This window comes from Xyrauchen texanus, chromosome 40 (genome assembly GCF_025860055.1).
Source record: "Xyrauchen texanus isolate HMW12.3.18 chromosome 40, RBS_HiC_50CHRs, whole genome shotgun sequence".
In the NCBI taxonomy this organism is placed as follows: Eukaryota; Metazoa; Chordata; class Actinopteri; order Cypriniformes; family Catostomidae; genus Xyrauchen; species Xyrauchen texanus.
In genome coordinates this window covers 1,347,978-1,355,977 of record NC_068315.1, presented here as the reverse complement: position 1 = coordinate 1,355,977, position 8,000 = coordinate 1,347,978, and positions in this window count along the sequence as shown.

Sequence of the window (8,000 nt, the reverse complement as noted above, 5' to 3'; positions counted from 1 at the left end):
CAATGTGGTTTGCTCTCGGTGGGGTGCGTGGTGAGTTGACGGTCTGCTGAGATTCGTCCTCCGCCACCCGGATTGAGGCGAGCCACTACGCCACCACAAGGACTTAGAGCGCATTGGGAATAGGACGTTCCTAAATTGGGAGAACCCCAGAACCAAACTGGATCGCGCAGCCTTAAAGCCAAGGGCCCCCGGGCACTGGCCCCATTGGCCCGGTCGGTGATCCATCCCTGCCTCTAAGGACCTCTGAGCAACTTTTTTTATTGATGCACAAGGGTTAAATGAGTCATGCAAACACTAGTAAAAGTACTGTGCTGTCTGCTGTCGGTAGGCGTGGATTGTTCTCTGTACAGCTGGAGTTTTGCTTACTGCCCCCTGCTGAAAACAAGTGGTACTTCAAGCAATTTTAACTTCAAATTCCTTGAAAATCTCTTTGGATGCAAGCTAATGGGGCAGTTTGAGAAGTAATAGGACAGACCACAGTATCAGTACCAAAGTGAACCAACAACATTAGACTAAACACACACACACACACACACACACACACCTCTCCAAGTAACGTCTACAATCAGATGCCATAACAATGAGTTCATTCACCCCCCAGTGTGTGTGTGTGAGCTCTATGTAAACACAGCCTCTGAGAGAGCTTAGAAAAGTGTATTAGCAGAAGCTACTGAATGATTTCAGGGGCATTATTGTTGAGCTTGGAGCGGAGACAATATTAGCAGATAACCGTTAAACCGTGAATGCTCAGAGCACGTCACACTCTCTTAACAGACATCTACATACAAACAAAAACTGCTTTTGCATTTTCAGATGGCAGCAGAATGCAAATCTACTGTGCATGTGCTTAAAAGTGAAGTGTGTATTTTCTGCACAAGGAGCGACACCAAACAGAATTCCAATCTGTGTTAGAGACAGACAGACAGACAGACAGATGATGGACAGACAGATAGACAGACAGACAGACGGATGGATGATGGACAGAAAGACAGATGGTGAATAGACAGACAGACAGAAAGACAGATGGAACGGACGGACAGACAGACAGACAATGGATGGACAGATGGATAGATAGACAGATGATGAACAGACAGATAGACAGACAGACAGATGGATGGATGATGGACAGAAAGACAGATGGTGAATAGACAGACAGACAGACAGACGGACGGATGGAAAGACAGACAGACAATGGATGGACAGATGGATAGATAGACAGATGATGAACAGACAGATAGACAGACAGACAGACAGATGGATGATGGACAGAAAGACAGATGGTGAATAGACAGACAGACAGATAGACGACGGACAGACAGGCAGACAGACGGACAGACAGACAGACAGACAGACGGACGGATGGACAGATGGATAGATAGACAGATGATGAACAGACAGATAGACAGACAGACAGATGGATGATGGACAGTAAGACAGACGGTGAATAGACAGACAGACAGACGGATGTACAGACAGGCAGACAGACGGACAGACAGATAGACAATGGATGGACAGATGATAGATAGATGATGAACAGACAGATAGACAGACAGACAGACGGATGGATGATGGACAGAAAGACAGATGGTGAATAGACAGACAGATAGACAGACAGACAGACAGACGGATGTACAGACAGGCAGACAGACGGACAGACAGACAGACAATGGATGGACAGATGGATAGATAGACAGATGATGAACAGACAGATAGACAGACAGACAGACGGATGGATGATGGACAGAAAGACAGATGGTGAATAGACAGACAGACAGACGACAGACAGACAGGCAGACAGACGGACAGACAGACAGACAGACAGACAGACGGACGGATGGACAGACAGACAATGGATGGACAGATGGATAGATAGATGATGAACAGACAGATAGACAGACAGACAGACGGATGGATGATGGACAGAAAGACAGATGGTGAATAGACAGACAGATAGACAGATAGACAGACAGACAGACGGATGTACAGACAGGCAGACAGACGGACAGACAGACAGACAATGGATGGATAGATGGATAGATAGACAGATGATGAACAGACAGATAGACAGACAGACAGACGGATGGATGATGGACAGAAAGACAGATGGTGAATAGACAGACAGACAGAAAGACAGACGGACAGACGGACGGATGGATAGACAGACAGATGATGGACAGACAGATAGACAGACAGACAGACGGATGGATGATGGACAGAAAGACAGATGGTGAATAGACAGACAGATGGACAGACAGGCAGACAGATGGACAGACAGACAGACTATGGATGGACAGATGGATAGATAGACAGATGATGAACAGACAGATAGACAGACAGACAGACGGATGGATGATGGACAGAAAGACAGATGGTGAATAGACAGACAGACAGAAAGACAGACGGACGGACGGACAGACAGACAGATAATGGATGGACAGATAGATAGACAGATGATGAACAGACAGATAGACAGACAGACAGACGGATGGATGATGGACAGAAAGACAGATGGTGAATAGACAGACAGACAGACAGAAAGACAGACGGACGGACGGACAGACAGACAATGGATGGACAGATGGATAGATAGACAGATGATGAACAGACAGATACACAGACAGACAGATGGATGGATGATGGACAGAAAGACAGATGGTGAATAGACAGACAGACAGACGGACGGATGGAAAGACAGACAGACAATGGATGGACAGATGGATAGATAGACAGATGATGAACAGACAGATAGACAGACAGACAGACAGATGGATGATGGACAGAAAGACAGATGGTGAATAGACAGACAGACAGACAGACAGATGACGGACAGACAGGCAGACGGACGGACGGATGGACAGACAGACGGACGGACGGACAGACAGACAGACAATGGATGGACAGATGGATAGACAGATGATGAACAGACAGATAGACAGACAGACAGACGGATGGATGATGGACAGAAAGACAGATGGTGAATAGACAGACAGATAGACAGACAGACAGACGGATGTACAGACAGGCAGACAGACGGACAGACAGACAGACAATGGATGGACAGATGGATAGATAGACAGATGATGAACAGACAGATAGACAGACAGACAGACAGACAGAGAGACAGACGGACGGATGGACAGACAGACAGACAATGGATGGACAGATAGATAGACAGATGATGAACAGACAGATAGACAGACAGACAGACGGATGGATGATGGACAGAAAGACAGATGGTGAATAGACAGACAGACAGACGGAAAGACAGACAGATGATGAATGGATGGATGATCAGATGAACTATGTGTTGTCAGGGTAAATACAAAAAAAAGAAAATCGTTACTATTTACACAAACAATTACACAATCTACACAATCTACACAGTACACACAATATTAACAAAAGAATCATTTGCATGAGTATATTAGATTGGACACTGTGTGCACGTGCCAGAAGAGCTGAAAATGCATTTTAAATTGCACACGATTTAAGGTAATAAGTGATGAGTTCACTACACTGAAACACTCCAATTCCACAGCGATGGAGACACAGTCAAGCGTTATATCAAGATCATAACTGCTGTATGTACAGAAACCCTCACATGACTCACAACATGACGTCACGCAGCAGCGAGTAACATCCTCTAGCTATTTTTGAGGATGAAATATTTAGAAATGCGCCTCCTCGTGCCGGCCTCCCCCCACAAGATGCCGCGACTGGCCATGTCAAGCATGCCTAAATCCGCCACTGCCTGGAGTCAGGAGTTTGAGTCCAGGGCGTGCTGAGTGACTCCAGCCAGGTCTCCTAGCAACCAAATTGGCCCGGTTGCTAGGGAGGGTAGGGTCACATGGGGTAACCTCCTCGTGGTCGCTATAATGTGGTTCTCGCTCTCAGTGGGGCGCGGAGAATAGCGTGAAACCTCCACACGCACTAGGTCTCCGTGGTAACGCGCTCAAGAAGTCACGTGATAAGATGCGCGGATTGACGGTCTCAGACGCGGAGGCAACTGAGACTCGTCCTTCGCCACCCAGATAGAGGCGAGTCACTACCACGAGGACTCGGAGCGCTTTGGGAATTGGGCGTTCCAAATTGGGGAGAAAAGAACCGGTTCATAAGAGTCATTCATTTAGGAACTGGACTAGGGCTGTCAAATGGGCTGACAAAATAAATTCACCTTTTTATCTTAAATATTAGCAAAATTCAGATCCATGTCAACATGGTGTTGCGCTGGTGCCACAGTATTCTTGCCCCAGACTCAAGCTGCATTATAATGGTGCTACCGCAGTGCATTACAGTTGCATGTCCTGTAATAATATTCCCAGATAGCACTGCTCTACGGCTGGACTCGGTGGTCAACCGAGCATTTTAAAAACCCATTGATTAATCTAATAAATGCTGATATAGAGAGAAAGACGCAACGGCCAAAGACGTCCACTATAGGGGGTGTTCACACCGAATCCTTTTGCAACTATCCAGTTAATATTTGTTTTTCTATAAGAACCGGTTCTCTGTTTCCAACCCTACCTGAGACGAGTAGAGATGTCGTTAGAGTTAGTTTACACATTAATTAATAACCTGTAACTGTGAGTCTGTTAGAGAACAAACAGACAGAAGATGTTTACACTGGTAAAACACACAGAAACGAAACAATTTACCTTCTCATTCAATCTAAAGAACAACTCCAACCTCACATATTAACTGTACTACTTATTCTGTCCCTCTGTTTCTCAGACTGTATCACTCTCGACTATATAAACCTCTCAGCAGGTTCTCTAAACACTCATACGCCGTGTTAACTAATGATGCTACTGGCATGCCACACACACACACACACACTCTCACACACTCACACACACACACACACTCTCACACACACACACTGGGGTGGATGAGAGAGAGTGTCCCCCTGATTCACAGAGTTCCTGTTTTTGGACAGCGAGTGTATCATCAGACTTGCATTCCGGGCGTCTTCGGTAACATCACTCGCAGTTCTCATAGTAAAACTCTGTTTACCAAGAACAACACTTGAGTTCATTTTCAATTATACATAAACCACAAAATAATAAATAAAAGACTATGCAACGCAAAGTACAATCAGTGGTGACTAAAGTCCGCTCACAGTAAAGTGGAATTTAAGGGCTGGTTAGTGACTCCACCAGAGGGAAAACACACACACACTCACACACACTCACACACACACACACACACACACACACACACACACTCACACACACTCACACACACACACACACACACATGTAGTGTTTCCATGTTTTATGGGGACTTTCCATGGACATAATGGTTTTTATACTGTACAAACTTTATATTCTATCCCCTAAACCTAACCCTACCCCTAAACCTAACCCTCACAGAAAACTTTCTGCATTTTTACATTTTCAAAAAACATCATTTAGTATGATTTATAAGCTGTTTTCCTCATGGGGACCGACAAAATGTCCCCACAAGGTCAAACATTTCGGGTTTTACTATCCTTATGGGGACATTTGGTCCCCACAAAGTGATAAATACACACTCACACACACACACAAACACACACACACACACACTCACTCACTCTCACACTCACACATACACTCTTACGCGCACACACACACACACACACTCACACACATACACTCTCACACACACACTCACACACACACACACACACACACACGCACACGCACTCACACACACACACTCTCACACACACTCTCACACACACACTCTCACACTCCTACACACACACACACACACACACACACTCTAGTACACACACACACATACACACACTCACTCTAGTACACACACACACTCACTCTCACACACACACACTCACATTCACTCACACACACTCTCACACACACACTCTCACACACCCACACACACACATTCACTCAGTCTCACACACACACACACACACACTCTAGTACACACACACACTCACTCTCACACACACACTCACATTCACTCACACACACACTCTCACACACCCACACACACATTCACTCACACTCACTCACTCTCACACACACACACACACACTCTTACACTCCTACACACACACACACACACACACACACACACTCTAGTACACACACACACACACTCACATTCACTCACACTCACTCTCACACACACACACACATTCACTCTCACTCACTCTCTCACACACACACACACTCTCACACACCCACACACACTCTCTCTCACACACCCACACACACACATTCACTCACACTCACTCACTCTCACACACACACACACTCTCACACTCCTACACACACACACTCTCACACACACACACACACACACACACACACACTCACATTCACTCTCTCACACACACACACTCTCACACTCCTACACACACGCACACACACACACACACTCTCTCTCTCACACACACACACACTCGCATTCACTCTCACACACACACTCTCTCTCACACACACACACACACACACGCACACACACACACACACACACACAAGAGTTTTTGTGGTACACATTTGTCCAGCAAAGACGTTCAAGAGTGAAACAGCAGAATCTACACACACAGATCATGTTTAAAACACACAAGAAACACATATGAACAAAGTTTTCATGCTCAATAGTTCCAACAAATAATCAGATGCATTGAGAAAAAGGAGCTAACACTTTACTGTGTGCACGATGTACATGAGCTATATTAGTATCTGTGCTGTATAATGGAATACAATTAGCATAATCAGATACTCTATATTCCACCACAGCACATGTGCATCACCCAGAGATGTGTGTGTTTACATCTGGAAGACGTATTTTTGGACAGATGTTTAGCAGATGTTAATTAGACAGTGAAAACCATATAAGAGAATGTTTTTAAACAAATACTGTTTTATAGTCATATTTGTTATGTGCATTTTTAAGCTGCCCAGCAAAATAAATCAAACATTTTATGATCATGTCCATCACTAATAATAGTAAATAGCCTGTGTGGTAAACAAGAAAGCTACTTTTATTTAGAATCAGTTTTTAATTATTAGCCTACAATGTAACTGTAAACACTGTAAAGTGTGACTGAAACTATAATAATTGCGTACAAACATTCAAAACCAAATGTGACACATTTATGAATGAACTAAACACCCGTAAAACAAAAGAATCACCTGAATCAACTCCCGAATCAATTAATCATCTGAATCTCGGTCACGGCGCATCGCGATCTTGCTTTTATCCCGCAGCCGGCGGTACCGCACACAATCGCGTGCACCGGGATCCGATCACCGGGAGCTCGTGCACCGTTCCGGTACCGCAGGATGGAGATGAACTCTTTCATTCAAGTGGATCTATTGTTGGGACACGAACCGCGAGCAAAAGCAGCATCCCGAAGCAGTGCAGCACGAAACACGCAGAGAAAGTGTCTTACCGATTCAATGGAGGATGAACGATAATATCGTAATATCGTAATATCGCGGCGTTGTTTAAAGTATCTTGTTTTTTTCTGTCGTCGTTTTAAGGATGAGCCGGAGAGCAGCAGCACACAGTTCAAGTGTCAAATTACATCGAGCTCATTCCAAAGAGACAGTAAGGACAGATGGAAAACACGACATGGATTATGAGCATTAATGGATCTTTATGTATGTCATTTAAAATAAAACGTAGAAACATGCAAGTAAAATAATGCAATTTTTTGATTAATTTGATTAAAAATAGCTATTGCGTTTAAATCTCAAATGCACATTTTAAAATATGCCTTTTTAGACATAAAGACATCAATAGCATTTTTTTTTAAATATGATGAAAATCAGTGTTGGATAAGTTACTCTAAAAAGTAATTAATTACCAACTACTAATTACATCCTCTACAGTGTAATTAGATTACTCTGTCTGAAAAGTAATTGCATTACTTATTACTAATCTACTTTGTAAAACCCCGATCAACCTCGACCAGATGAAAAATACAAGCAAAAAAATTATTCATGAACTGGCCAAAGAATTTAAAGGGGCGGAGTTAA